This window comes from Elgaria multicarinata, chromosome 3, assembly GCF_023053635.1.
Source record: "Elgaria multicarinata webbii isolate HBS135686 ecotype San Diego chromosome 3, rElgMul1.1.pri, whole genome shotgun sequence".
NCBI classification, from domain to species: Eukaryota; Metazoa; Chordata; class Lepidosauria; order Squamata; family Anguidae; genus Elgaria; species Elgaria multicarinata.
In genome coordinates, this window is record NC_086173.1 from 95,218,352 (window position 1) to 95,234,432 (window position 16,081).

Here is a 16,081-nt window from a genome sequence, read left to right on the forward strand (position 1 = left end):
AACAATAGAATTGTTTTCATGTTTCCAGAAGCAAATGATTTTTTTTTTTTTTTTTTTGCTTTTACCACAAAACCTAGCTAAACCCATTGGTCCTTGGAGACATGCAAGCAACAAAGCTTAAGTGCTAAATGAATATTACAAGCATTGTGTATTGGGCCCTTCATCCACTCAAATATTTTCTTATATTAAGCAGTAAATAAGTATTGATAATAAATAAATAAAATCCCAGCCTCAATCTAGTCGGGATGTCTTCCTGCCTGCAATCCTTAAGAAAAGTCTTTGTGGCTATATTATAGGTTTAGGCTCAAATATTTTGTTTATGATACTTTTCATTTTCTACAGCTCCCACACCCCTGAAACCAGTTTAGCTTTAAGATCTCTAGAAGGCATGGGGAGCATGTCTAACAGGTAAGTGTCATATTTTGGCAGCCTGGACAGCTAATTTATTGCTGTGGATTACAAGGTACTTAGGAATCAATGCATTAAATAATATGTTAGCTCCACAAAAACATGGCTTCTAATCAGAAAAAAATTACCAGGAACTGATACATGTGACCGGAGTCCAAGACTAGCAATAAACCCCCGAGGGTAAGAATATATAACAGTTTTTCAGGGCCAGGAAATTAGTATAATTCAGGGCCAATGAAATTTCAAATAGATGTGAAATAAAACAAAACCCCAATAGTTTGGATGGCGATCTCATTGCAACAGACCAATCTATATGAAGTAATGCCACTCCCATGCAGACTAGGAGTCATCCATAAAAAAGAAACCTAACTTATTATGCTATTCACAATATTCAGGGGATGCCATAAGCCCATGGAGGTTGGCTGAATAAAAGGCATTTGATTAATTCTTTAGAGATTAATCACCAGAGAGAGGTGATGGATTATTTCAAGAGTGCATGAACTGCGGGCCTCGAGGCCTTAATTGCACACACACCCTGGTCCTCTCCCCACTCCCAGTGATACTGATACACAGTGCACTTTGCTCACTGGTAGCAGCAGTAGATAATGCTCTCCAGTCCGTCCCCAGCAACCTTCATACAGAGCGATCTGTATCAGCATCACTGAGATGTGTGTGCAGGTGTGTGTGTGGACCCTGTGCCAGCATTACCTGCGGTTGCCAAGGTTAAAAAGGTTGTGTACCCCTAGGTTATATGAACCCCTCTAAAAAAAACCCACCCATCCACAATACTATTATTTCTTAAAATCACAGTAATGTTGAGAGAAAGATGCAATACAGTGCAGCAGAACCATCTCAAAACCAAAAACTTGTAGACTGGAATGGGCAACTATTGGCCCTCCAGATGTTTTGGCCTACAACTCCTAACATCCCTGACCACTGGCCATTCTGGCTAGGGCTGATAGGAGTTATAGTCTAAAACACGAGTTGCCCACCCCTGATGGGACATAACAGCAGTAGTACGACAGTATTTTGGAGAGGCGGGGGAATGCCACAAATTCTCTTTAAACTGATTATGCGAAAAAGCTGCATAGCTGATCTTGCCAACGTCAAAGCAGCACCCTCTTCAGCTTTAAAAGGCTTGTTAAAATCTAGTCCCACAAAATGCTTTCAAGTATCTGGTTTGCCTCAGAACAATTGCAAACAGCCACTGAAATTTTCATCCATAACTAGAGATACATTGTTGTGCCAGTTGTCAGAGGGGGTGGGGAACTGATGAGGTGATGGAGACACATTCCTTCAACTATGGACAACAGCCTATTGTTCAGAGCCACCCAAGCTACGTAAGCTCGCACTCTCCTTCACAGTGCCCCACCACTGTTCCCTCTCAAGATGAGAACTTTCAGGCACTCCTCTCTCGGTTTTGGCTCAGCAGCCTGACACTTTGAACAGCCTTCAACAACTTCTCGGTAATGCACGCCCACTTCAATTCTCAGAAAAAAGTTTTAACAAATTGTACTGGCTTTTCATAATAAGGCTGCAATTACCTGGCAGCAAATCCCACTGAACTCAATGGGACTTACTTCCGAGCGGACATACACAGAATAGCGCTGTACAACTCCAAAACAAAAAATAAATACAAGATAGAAAGAACTAGCAGTTATTTTTCCCCTCAGAAGAGAACCTTGACAATTGCTTACTCCCAGCATTTTATTATTAATATTATAAACAAGCATTGTAAACATTTTGACCCCTCTCGAATAGAACTTCTTATCCCAGCTTCAACAGTTCCACCGAGAAGAAAGCTTGCAACACCATTTCTTGGGAATTCAGTGTGACCTTTTATGTGTCAGCATCAATTTGAGATGGGTGTGAGAGAAATGGCCTAGAGAAGGCTCAGGAATGTTCAGTGACATAAGCTGGGACCACATGTCAAAGACTCATCCCAACCTGCCAAACTGAAGCCAGGGAAATTAATACATCAATCTGTCATTCAGTTAAAACCCATTCCAGAATACATTTTAGTTTACATGTTGCATGAAAGTGATGATGGCAGAAAAGCCACAAACGCTGACTTTCAACATGAATTCGCAACACACGAGAAAGTTAAAGTTGCAGTTAATGCAACCTTTACTTTTCTTTCATTTATTTATTTATTTATTTATTTCTAGGCTGCCTTTCGGGCAAAAGACTTCCCAAAAAAGCTTACAACAATAAAAGGCATTGTAATAAAAAACCTGATGCAGTAATAAAAGAGCCAACATTCATAAAAACAACAAACAAGCAGCATTTAAAAAAAAAATCTGGCCTAGACATTACTAAAAGTCTACAACACAACTGCAGCTGCAACCCAGAGCAGTTCAGTGCTGGTACTGACATTTAAAGCCCTAAACGGTTTGGGGCCAGGTTATTCGAAGGAACGCCTCCTCCCATATGTACCTGCCCGGACCTTAAGATCATCTACAGGAGCCCTTCTCCGTGAGCCCCTGCCAAAGGAAGTGAGGCAGGTGGCTACTAGGAAGAGGGCTTTCTCCGCTGTGGCACCCCGGTTGTGGAACGAGCTCCTCAGAGAGATCCACCTGGCGCCTACACTGTACTGCTTTCGTCGCCAACTGAAGACCTTTTTATTCTCTCAAAATTTTAACACTTAATTTTAACCTAAATTTAAATCTTACTGTTTTAACTCTGTATTTTAATCTTATATCAATTTTGCTGTGTGGTTTTATCCTGGTTGTGCTTTTTATACTGTATTTTGTAATTGTGCTTTTAACCTGTTGTTTGTTTTATTATGGTTTTAATTTTTGTGAACCGCCCAGAGAGCTTCAGCTATTGGGCGGTATAAAAATGTAATAAATAAATAAATAAATAAATAAATAAAACATAATCAGGGGAAGGCCAGAGTAAACAACTAAATTGGGATAGGCATCTGATGTTTGATAAGAACCTAAGAGGCCTGCTGAACCAAGTCAAAGGCCTATCTAGCCCAGCATTCTCTTCCCACTGTGGCCAAGCAGTTGCCTCAAAGGGAAGCCCGCCAGTAGGACAGGAGTGCAATAACGCCCTCTCATTCATGTTGCCCAACAGCTGTTGTTACAGAGGCCTATTGCTTCTCCTGCTTGATAGCTATGAAGACAGACCATGTCTTTGGAGGTTACAATTATACAAAAGGAATAAGACGCATTCCTGTTTTTTCCTAACTGCAGACCTGTGAAAAATAGATCTTTTGCATCTTCCCCCAGCTGACAGAAGATGCAGAAGATCTCATTTGCATGGGATGGAGATAGGTCTCGGGCATTTTGCCAGCCAAGCACTGCCAAAGTACAGTCACATATCTGTAAGGCACTGGCTTTCTTACAAGAGAGAGTCTTTATAATCATGAACAGGCTAGATACTTACACTAATTACCAAAAAGAAATCAGTTAACTGGTACTATGAAATGCAATTAACTTTAAAATACACACACCTGTAATAACTAAGCAGATGTATAATTGGCTTAGTAGACATGTTTTCAATAAATGTGAATAGTCCAGTGATAATGTAAGTGAAGCAAAGTGAAAACAGAAATAAAATAAACTTTTAAAATGCAATTATGCTAAGTTGCAGCAGGTCAATTCTTCAAGCATTATCAGCTTAATGGAATATTTAGAAGTATTTGACCATGATCGAATAAATGATGGTGAACTGATTGGTCAATTGAGCAGAGTGCTAATCCTAGAGAAGCATGAGAGATTTACACTTCATGTTCCCTTCACATGACTCTTCCCTCCAGTTATTATCTAATATTTTTAAAAAACAAAAAAAACAATTCTGATCTGAAACCTCTCTCCCTGGTATTTAAAATACTATCCTGTACATGTTTTACTTAGAAGAAAATACCACTGCATTCAATGTGAATAAGGGAGCAATCCTATTACCCCTAGATAGAGACTGGGAGGGGCACAAGGTAATTTGGTTCCCTGGATCAGAGGTTGGAGACAGCACTGATTTCTACCTGTTTTCTACCATCCTCCTTAAATAACTTTCTGAAATGTGAACACTTAACCAGTCCCACTTTGATATTTAAAAATTACTGTGCTACTGTAGTAAACTACAAGAAACAATGACTGGGATGTGCAGTGGAAATTCTGACAAGTCCTTAACTGCAGTGTTGGTGTCCATAACCCTTATTTTCCACTTGAGGTTTAACCGTATGGTCATTTTCCAAGCTGTGTTGCATGGCAAAGAAGCACTTCCATAATTCATATATTTTATATTCAAATCAAAGGCTCAGTTCAGACAACACGTTTCTCAATGGTGGTTTTAGAACTTCACGGTGGAGTTTTTACACCACCTTTGAGAAATGTGTTGTCTGGTGGGAAAACTCCATGCAACAGTGGAGTTTTTTTGGAAAACACTCCACGCAGAATATCAGAGCTGTTCAGAAGAGAGTTCCTGCACAACCGCTGTGTCGCATGTCCTGTGGAGTTTTCCATTGCATTATGTTGACTTTTCCCACTGGCTACAGAGATCTCTGGCAAGAGTGGTGAAAGGAGGGAGTGCGCTCTAGAAGAGCCGCCGGGATTGTTTTTTCGCATGGGATACCATTGGGAGGACAAGGGGAGGAGATAGGGTGGAGGAACTGTCAATCAAATGTCATGATGGATTTTACTCAACTGCATGGTAGCCCACCGTTACACAACAGTGGAGTTCAAACATGTTGTGTGAGGAGTGCCCCCTAAAAACTCAACCATTGGGTAGAGTTTTCACACTGCATTGACTAACATGTTGTCTGAACTGAGCCAAAATGTGTTAACTACTCCTCCTCTCACACATGGCCAGTAGGTGCATCCTTAGTTCTGTGCATGAACCATAGGCCCATGGTAGAGCAAATGCTTGGTTTTGCAGCTTGAGTTCCAGGGATCTCCAGTTAAAAGGATAGGTATTAGGCAATGGAAAGACTCGATCAGTAACCTCTCTCCAGAGTTTCAATAAGAGTAGACAATACTCAAGTAGATGTAGTATTGACCTTAATATTGATTGCACTGCGATGCAGTATTGATTGTACTCTGATCTTCAGTCAGTAGTTGCTTTGAGGCAAACTTTTCACATTTTGTTTGTTGGTGGAGATAATCTAGTCACTGAGGGTATATTTGCCCGTGCAAGGTAGAGAATTTCTATAGACCTCTGTCCCTGCTTCTGTTTATTGTTACTTTTGATCCATGTGCCCTCTCACTGATCGTGCAAGGAAAAATGAGTCAAGAATACTTGACCAGTGGTACCAATAAACGGAATGGAATCCACCAAGTTGCCTGTGGGCCAGATGTGTCCAGTGGAAGCTTTTTGAAACCTAGTTACAGTGTTTTGGGGAAGGTTGTAACTGGTGAGGGAAGAGTTAACCCTACTCTCCCTGGTTGCTGAAGCTTTGCAGACTATTTATTTATTAAATTTATATACCGCCCCATAGATAAAAGTTAAAAACCGTGAACATTAAAAAGTATACAAAATTTAAAACCATCAAAATATAAAAACAACAGTATAAAACAGCAGTATCCATTTAAACAACAGTTCTGGGGTTCATGAAAAAAAAAACTTAGCATATGTTGTTGAATGCTGTTAAATGCCTGGGAGAAGAGAAAAGTCTTGACCTGGCGCCAAAAAGATAAAAATGTTGGTGCCAGGCGAGCCTCATCGGGGAGGCATATGTTCTTGGTGGCATATATCAGGTGAGAAACTTGTGGCCCTCCAGATGTTTTGTGGTACAACTCTTATCTGCATTCTCTTTCCTGAAAGTGGCTAGCCAGAGGACTTCGGAAACTCATAAATAGGTCCTGTTAGTAATAGGTATCCCCTCTTGTCTGTTCATAGCAACTGGCTCCAGAGCTTTACTGCTTATGAACTTGGAAGATTCTATTTAGCTATCTTGGTTCATAATGAGTACGTAAAGACCTATTCACACAGCCCTTTTATCTCTGGTTGCTCTTTTTAACTAGTTATGACTTATTCATATTGCCACCTTGTTTTTCTTATGATGTAATATAATAGTTATTTAATTATTTTTATTCCTGTTTTGTGTTAGCTGCTTTGAATGTTATAATAGAACAGTAGGAATTCATATATTAAAATCACCCCCTATGGGTTTCTATAATTCGTTTTTAAAGCATGTAAGGTAGTAGTCATCACTGTATCTTTATATATATAAAATAAAAATCCTCAAATCACTTTAATCTTTCCATGTTGAAAAGATGTTGCTACCTGTTTTGTGCATTCATGGTGGTAAGAATGAATGCACAAAATTAACTGTATTTAATTGTTTGCCACTTATTCTGCTCCTTGGCTTCCATCCATCAGTAAATGTATTTAGTGGTCAGTAATGAGCAACTAGAGATGTAAAATTTCCAGAAATGTTGAAGCCATGGAAAAAACCCGTTTTCCCCCCTGGTTTTTTTCAGGAAAAAAAAAATTCTGGAAAAATGGAAATAATGCAAAAATAGCACTTTTTACAGATTGAGAGTCACTTTGTTACTTTAGTAACATAAAATATAATTATGTCCAAGTTGGTATGGCATAAAATTATTACATTTGGTATACTAAAAGTACAGTGTATTCAAACAATTATTAGAAATTTAATTTACTTTTTTATGTTTTTACTTGTTTTACTTGTATTTAATATTAAATACTTTTAATAAGAAGCTGCTGAAAACAAGCCATATCTTTCAAACAGATATCATGGTGTGATATAAATTATTTTTTTTAGCTACAGCAGCAGGATCACATGTAGAAATAGGTGATATGACCACCTTCAAAGCAAATAAGTTAACCCTAGTACCATTTGACAATCCAACCAAAAACAGAGTAAATGATTTCATTAATCTATTGGTCCCCTTCGCACATAATTTATCCATGGTTTGCCAGGGTGCAAAATAACCTACAGTTAACCTAAGAACCATTTATAGGCTAACTGTGGGTTAACCCACAATTAACCCATAGTGTCTGGAGTCACAGGACAACCTATTGGGCTGATTGGAGAATGCATATTCAAAATGATGGCAGCACGCAACCCATGAATTAACCCACAATTTGCTGCCATTATGTGCAAACCAGATCATTAACTACCCTTCCTACATGTTATATTCTACATTAGCCTTATTTGGGCATTTCGCTTGTCACTGCTCTCCCCTCTCATGTGTTCATTATTTTCTAAAGCAAAATGCCTGAATAGGGCTATTATAGAATACAAATGTAGAAAGGGCAGTATGGTATGAGTAGTAGATCGGGATATGGACAACTCATTCCAGGTCCCCACTAAAACATGATATCCACTGGGCAGTCCTTAGGCAAGTCACCACCTCTAAGTTTAACTTACTTAATATTTTTTCCTCTGGACAATATTACAGAACTACCCAATTTAAAATATTTTAGCCTGACCTGAGGGAATTGCTGGGGCTGATGCTATAATTCAGTATGTACCAATACGCTACAGAAATAGATATAAAATGTGAAACGTACAGTTACAAACTGGTTCCTACTGATTGTTTGGAAGGCAAGCATAAACCAGATATAACAACAAACTATGGTTTGCCTGAACCAGGTAGTAAAGGTAGGGTGACCATATGAAAAGGAGGACAGGGCTCTTGTATCTTTAACAATTGTATTGAAAAGGGAACTTCAGCAGGTGTCATTTGTATATATGGAGAACCTGGTGAAATTTCCTCTTCATCACAATAGTTAAAGCTGCAGGTGCCCTGACCTCTTTTAAATCTGGTCACTCTAGTATAGCTCCTGCACTTTAACTGTTGTGATGAAGAGGGAATTTCACCATGTTTTCCAAATATACAAATGACACCTGCTGAAATTCTCTTTTCTATGCAATTGTTAAAGATACAGGAGCCCTGTCCTCCTTTTCATATGGTCGCCCTATTAGTAAAGGAGCACACAAGCCGAAGGACAACCATGGTTTGGCTTTCATGTGTATCAGCCCATTTTGTGTGTAAATCCACTGCAAGCATGCATCTGCTTTTGATTCAACTGTGCCATATGTAAACTGCCTAGGCCATACGTTAGTAGTTTTTAGATATACAACTGATGTTTCAATTGCAAACTTGAGAGTATAAGTGTAGATACATTTGTTTTTGCAAGCAAACACATCTATCATACACATTAGGGGGGCAGGACTGGCTGTGGATATCTGTTGGGTTTACTTACTGCAGCAAGTAGTGTAAAGACCACTAGTGCAATTCTGAAAATTTTTGTGCAGATGATAGTTTATTCTGGTGCCAACTGTGAACATAGGAAGTTGTCAGGCCAGATGATTTATGCACCTGACCCAGTATTGCCTACTCTGGCAGGGGGTCTCCAGCATCTTAGGCAGAGGTCTTTCACATCACCATCTATCTTGAATGCCCCTTTAGTGAGACATACACCCACTAATATCAGTGGCATCACATACAGGTAAGGGCCTCGTTGGCTCCCCAGATAGTTCTTTACACCAATCATTTGGTGGTTTCCCAGTTTTTACCATTCTAAAAGGTTGAAACGCCTCCCCCCACTGAAATTAACCCATTTCAGAGAAACTGCTAGATTTTGGTCCATTTAGGATTAAGGGCTGCTGCAAGAAATGCAACCTGGGTGCCCCAAACCGACTGTCATTAAAATGTACTAACTGGTGTTAAGCACTGTAAACCATAAGCATTACTAAACATCTTATAACAGAGTTTATTAGCAGCTCCAAAGTCTAACTTTTCTATGGCAGGCGAACTAGCACCTGAACTACACTAAGGAGGATATAACACTTTGTCATTTCCTGCTTAGTGTAGAAAATGGTTTGAAAACGTTATGTGGAATGTATCATGGGCCCCAACAGTTGTCAATACCATTATAAAGCAGCAGCGTAGATCCTGCCTGGAAGCGATTAGGCCCAAAGTCCAAGCTGACGAGTTTCTGGAACAGCAAATCAGCATTTGGGAGGACTGCTGCACTAGTACAACTTGCGGCATTCCAATCGAGGATGCCACACCAATGCAACAGCACAGCTATCTTAGCAACAGCCATCGTTGCCAGACTATCTTAGCACCGCACTGAGTTGAAATATTTGAATCAACTCCCCTATACACAGCTGGTTAGCGCAGTGCCCTTAACATTCAGTAGAAACCTTTTCTAATACAACTGAAATTGATCAATGACTATTTGGCAAGACTGTTCTGCTAGACTGCTTCATGCGTCTCAGCTAACAAGAGAATAAGAACGGCCACAGAAAACCTGCTCTGGAATGCCCTACTTGTACTAAGATTTGGAAGAAAGAGCTAAGTGATTTCAGAAAGGATAACAGAAACAGTCAGAGAATGCGTGGTAAAATGTGTTACATCTGTTGCAGAAAAAACAGCCTTCTGAGAAACACTGTCACAGCCCTTTTTGCCATACGCAAACTGTACCTAGAGCCAGCAATAAGTAATTACATGCAACCTTGAAATCTGCAAGCTGGCCACATTCTACAGAAGGCACTTCCAGATAAGGTACTGAAATGCCTTAACAATGTGAAAGCTCCTGCAGCTCTTGTTTTTACCACGCCTCTCGAAGAAGTGAAATACTTCAGGTCTCCAGGGATGCTACACTGACCTCCAGGATAGGACCTCTTGGGAGTCACTTCATGTTTTATATTTGGAAGATCTTAATGTGCATACCTGTGCCTTAAAAGTGCCTTCCACAACTTGGTGCTGTCCAGATGTTTTGGACTACTCTCAGCAATCCTGAGCATGGGTCATGTTGGATGGGACTGATGCAAGGTGCCAAAACATCTGGAGGGCACCATGGTGGGGAAGGCTGCCTTAAAAGAAATGACAGTTTAGCATAAGAAAGGCTACACTCACTTAGTTCATATCCACAGACCTGTAGATTAAACTCTGGAGATTGCCACACATGCATCTGTATCATACATTCTGCCAAGTAGCTCTCATGCACATTTATTTGATTTATCTTGCGAGTACTCTACTCACATTCACGTTGTTATGTTTTGAAAGAGGTAGCTCACCAAAGATAACAAATCAACTTTTTTGGGAGGGGAAAAAAAGAGTTGTGTGTACTCCAAAACTGAAAATACTGCCCCTAGTTATGTTTTAGTTATATTGTACATTTATATTTTTATATTATGGTTTTAATCTTGCACACTGCCTGAATGTTTTATATGACAGGTGGTATAAAATATTTCAAAATAAAAATATTTTAGCATAAAATAAAAAAGCTAGTGTGAGTACAGCATTCTCTCACAAAAGTAGTAAATAAGTCAGGTGAAACAACATGCGAACAAGTTCTAAGAAACAGATCCATATTGGTCTTCTGTATGTGCACAAGTACAGGCATTCCTACATGTGACATGCAAAATTAACATGCAAGTTCAAGAGATCTTGTCTGAACAAGCAAATGGCCTGAAACTATCATAATTCTGGTTGCAAAAATTAAGAAATTTCACAGAGCTGCAGTAGAAACTGGCAATCATGCGAAGCTCAGCCTCACTGTATTGTGAAACACAGTTCTGATACTCCCAATACTTCTGAAGAAAACTAATTTGGCGTAACTCATAGGCTCAGTTCAGACAACATGTCAGTCAATGCAGTGTGAAAACTCCACTCAGCGGTTGAGTTTTTAGGGGATACTCTCCACACAACATGTTCTAACTCCACCGTTGTGTGACTATGGGCTACTGCGGAGTTGAGTAAAATCCATCATGACATTTGATTGACAGTTCCTTCACCCTCTTTCCTCCACTGGTCTTCCCAATGCTAGCCCATCAGCCATTGCTGCAAAATACCCAATCCCGGCAGCTCTCCTAGAGTGGCACTTGCTCCTTTCGTTTCTGTTGCTAGGGGACTCTGTAGCCAGTGGAAAAAGTCAACGCAACACAACGGAAAACTACACGGAGCCCACCACACAATGGTTATGCAGAAACTCTTCTCTGCACAGTGTGGATGTTCTGTGTGGAGTGCTTTCCAATATATATGTTGTGTGGAATTTCATATTTATTTATTTTTATTAAATTAAATGTATTTATTTATTAAATTTATATACCGCCCCATAGCCGAAGCTCTCTGGGTGGTTTACAAAAGTTAAAAACAGTGGACATTAAAAAAAAAAAGTATACAAAATTTAAGACCATCAAAAATATATAAAAACAGCAGTATAAAACAGTATCCACTTTAAACAACAACAGTTCTGGGGTCCATTAAAAAACAAACTTAGCATATGTTGTTAAATGCTGTTTCCTGCCAGACAACACATTTCTCAATGGTGGTATAAGAACGCCACAGTGGAGTTCTAAAACCAAGGTTGAGAAATGTGTTGTCTGAACTGAGCCATAGTGATTTGTAAACAACTTCATATAAATGAATAGAAACTTTGCAGCATTCAAAGGCATCTCATAGACACCATGGCTGTAAAGAATGTGTTGAATTAAGTATATTATTTGTCCAAATTCAAACCTTCTACTATTTCCCAGCAGAACTTTGGCAACTCTAGAGTAAACACAGTACATATTGAACAGCACTCTTGTCAAATATTTTTCTTATCTAAATCATGTACAAATTAAAACCATATTTGACTCTACAGCTTAAAAGAAGTCACTGCAGTCAGATACTTGGAATCAAAGAACACATGAGAGTATCGAGCAGCACATTGGTCAAAAGTGTAATCAGAGTAAATATATATATATATATATATATATGGGAGTTCAAATAGTTTGAACTACCAGCAGACTAACTAAAACGAACCAAAAAGGCAAGGGGTGCAATGGATATTTTGTGGAGTGCATTTACCTAAAGCAGATTGTAAAATACCCGAAAAGCAATACTTTTCTTCACAGTGCACGCTGTGAGGAAAAGTACCATTTTATTGGGTTTTATCGGCAGTTCTTAAATTCTTCCTCAGAAACATGAGCCATGAAGAGGAACTGAAATAAGCTCTTTCCATCAACAAGGGGGAAAACCACTCTCTGGTGTCTATTTAAATATATTTGACTGATTAATTTCTCTACTCACTCTTTAAAATGTGCAATGGGAAGCAGACAGAAAACCATAATGAAAGATGCTCACATTTCTGCTAAAACAAAACCCATTGCCTTTGAAAGACATATCATGTTGCAATGCAAACAAGAAAAAGTAGGAAAGATTCATTATTATGACGATCATATGCCTTTCTCCATTGAGTTGGGTTTCATCCCATGTAAGTTCACGGTCATGTGTGAGTATGATTGCCAACTTTTTCTTCAGCAAGGCTCCTGTGCATTTAACAGCAGCAAAACCAGCAGAAATGCAGCAAGTGATGAGTCTCCCAGTAATTCTAGGAATAGTTTCAACTGCTGAATTTCTGCTTCACACACCGTTATCAGAACGCAGAGGCTTTGCTGAGGAAAAAGTTGGCAACTACTTTGGTACATACAAATTCAAAACAGCATATGGCAAAATAGCAAAGCTCATGACTGGAAGCCTCTCAGAATTCATACTCTCTATAGATTCAAGTTAGAGGGTATTATTTATTTATTGCAATTCTATAAATAAATAAGCTAGAGGGTACCACAATTACAGAAGAAAATTCATATTTGCAAAAGTTTAAAAGTTAAACCACCAATGTGGGTGATAATTTCATCTGCAGCCTGATGCTATGCAGTGTAAGTTCCATTAAGTTCAGTGGGCTTACTAATAAGGAAGTGTATACAGAATTGCAGTTTTTTATACTGTGTAGTAAGAAAAACTAAAGACACAATCCTATGATGTTTAGATAGAAATAAAGTTCAACAACTCCCTGCATCTCTCTAGCCACAGGGTTGTTATGAAGGTAAAGTAAAGAGGAATAGGAATATGTACACTGACTTGGCCTCCTTGGAGGAAAGGCTGGGTATAAATGTAAGAAACAAACAAAATAGCAATGACACTCTCTGCCATATTTTAACAGTAGAGTTTAAATGTTAAACCCATCTCTAAAAAAGAAAATACAATGTATCGCCCCTGTCTTTGGATTATTCCAGAAACATACACTGGTAGTTCAAACCAGAGAGCACCATCAAAACGTTAGCATATAAAGAGCACTATCTTTTCTTTTAATGCACAGGAGCCTGTTAAATTATCGTTAAAGGCACGTTTTTCTCTAAACCAGTCTGTCTCCCTAGCACATGCTCCTTTCCTGTACTTGCCAGAGGACAAAGTAATACCTGATATGGAGGCAGCTTTGCAATAACTACCCATCTGTCAAAGTATACCTTGAAAATGGAAAGGAACTGCAGCCCCAAAGGCAAAGATTTTTTAAAAAAAGCATTACAAGGTTTAATTGATGGGAAGAGAAGGTTCCAAAGAGAATTCGATTTGGTGACACGAGAAATACTCCCAGGCAGAGTGCCCTGCTCTACAGATGGAAAAAAGGGGAATAATTCTTACATAAGCATGTGCTTTACGTACAACAGGGCCTCTCCACTTCCCTCTTTCACACTGAGTTTCACACACAGAGGATGGGAAGGTAGAGAGATTTCCAAGAGTAAACGTATTACATGGACACTGGGGCCAGATCTACACCAAGCAGGATATAGCACTATGAAAGTGGTATGAAAGCAGTATATAAAAGGCAGGAGCCACACTACTGCTTTATAGCAGTATTGAAATGCACTGACAACTGTTGGGGCCCATTGACACATACCATATACTGCTTTCATACTACTATATCCTGCTTGGTGTGGCTCCTGCTTTTTATATACTGGTTTCATACCACTTTCATAGTGCTATATCCTGCTTGGTGTAGATCTGGCCTGGGTTGTCAGGGCTTTTCTTCCCACTCAACGAGTTCCTGATCAAGAGGCTGCTCTCGTTCTGGGAAAGACCAGAATGTAAACAGACCCAAACCACAGAAGGAAGCAGAGGCCCACAAGTGAACACAACTACCAAATCCGGAACCAGGGTCATCACGGCCACTTCATCAACTCCTCCCGGGGGTATACGATCCAAGTTTCCAATCCAAGAGTCTAACGTATTCTTTGGCAAGGGGATTCTCTGCAATTAACCTCCCCAATCTTCCTTGTAACGTCAGGAATCTCCCTCCACTCCACCGCGTGCTACTGATTGCAATTCAAGACTTTCCATTAATCTACAACGTCTTTGCTGCAGAACCCCCCCTCCCCCTCAACACCCCACCCCCACTTTCGGCCCCCGGTGAGCTCAGCAGCATTTGAACTCGAGTAACCCCTTGCAAAGCTCGCTGCCAGCCCAAAGCCGCCGTTACCGCCGCCTTCGGAGCTGAGCGCAGTAGGAAAGGCCAGAGGGGACTACCCAGCACAGATCTATGTTCCAGTCGGGGGTGGGGGGAGGCGTTTACAACACTAAAAGGCTTCCCAACTCCTTATCGGGGTGGGGGGGGTGAATTAGGGGGCGAAGCATTCCAAGGACGGCGTGGTGGGGGAATGGAATTTCACTGGGCCTTTAGGAGGATGCGGGGAGGGACCACCCATTTCAGCAGTTGAGCCAGGAGTTTGGGTGGGAAAGGGGGGCGGCGTTGGCGTTTGGAGAAGGCCCTTGCTGGCAGGAGGCATAGAAGATTCCCCAGAACGGAAGCCGGGGGAGGGGGCAGTCATCCAAGTACCTCGGAAGGCAACAGGGCGATGCGGGGGCGGTGGGGTAAATCCTGGAAAGGAAGCCGGGGTGGGGTAGAGAGCCCACGGGGGGAGGGGGCGTTCGGAAGGATCTCCAGCGGGGGGGGGGGGTTGCATGCAGTTGCAAAAAAAGGGGGGATCGGGTGGCTTTGGAAGGTTCCCCCGTCACCTGGGCCGTGCGATCCGTCTCCACCCCAGCCGGGGGGTTTCTGGTTGTTTCGCTGGCTCGTCCGCTCCTTCTTCTTCTTCTTCTTCTTCCCCCGCCTCCTCCTCGAGGCTCCTAGAGAAGCTGCCGCGGCTCCGTCCCTGGCCTGCACTGGCGTCGCGGCAACCGATCGGCCTGCCCGGGCAGCATAGTGGTGGGGGTAGCGGCCCCGCTACGGCTCCAAGCGCCGGCCCCCAGTGAGTTCGCGTTCCCCATTAACGGGCACCCATGGCTCCGCCGCGTCGCTGCGCTTTGCGCCGCCTGCGAGCTCCGGGAACAGCCAGCCGCCTCCGCCCCCCTAGCTCTGCCGCCGAACGGCGCATGCGCCCGGCGCCAACGAAACAAAGTCGCTGGCTCGGCCGTGGCTCTGGAAACGGCGTGGAGGGAGGGGGCAGAGAGCGAGAGCGCGCAACTGGCTCGCCCTCTCCTGGGGGAGCGCGGTGCTTGCAAGCGCCTTTCCCGCACCCAACGTCCTGGAGGGTCAACCGTGCGCCTCCCCCGGCCCAATCCCAAACCGGAGCAGATACGCCGCCGCAGCAGGCCTCCTCCTGACAACCGTCTTCATCCATGCGCCGGCGAAACTCTTGCCTCACTGGCATATAAAGCCGGGAGAGAGACGTACTTTCTCGTTGGCGAGACGCCCCCTCCTCCTACCTTTTTCGGTATATACCTTATTTAACACTTCCTCTGGGTACTAACTACGCAGCTTGATTCTATCCAGGCTTACTCGGAAGTCAGACCCGCTGTATTCAACAGCGCCTACTCCCAAGTAATTGGGAAGCTTATGCGTGTCTACTCAGAAGCAAGCCCTGCTCATGTGCTCAAAAGGGGGCTTTCTCCTTTCAGCGTGCCACTGAATTTCGAGGGACTTCGTT

At 41.7% G+C, this 16,081-nt stretch overlaps 1 protein-coding gene across 1 annotated transcript in view; it reads right to left on the minus strand.

Annotated features, from left to right (window-relative positions):
• Positions 1-15,491, minus strand: part of RNF145 (ring finger protein 145) — an 80,225-nt gene extending 64,734 nt beyond the window's left edge. Inside the window, exon 1 of the mRNA XM_063120933.1 lies at positions 15,171-15,491. The gene's annotated coding sequence lies outside the window, so the exon portion shown is untranslated. The remainder of the gene's footprint in view (positions 1-15,170) is intronic.
• Positions 15,492-16,081: the final 590 nt, after the last annotated feature.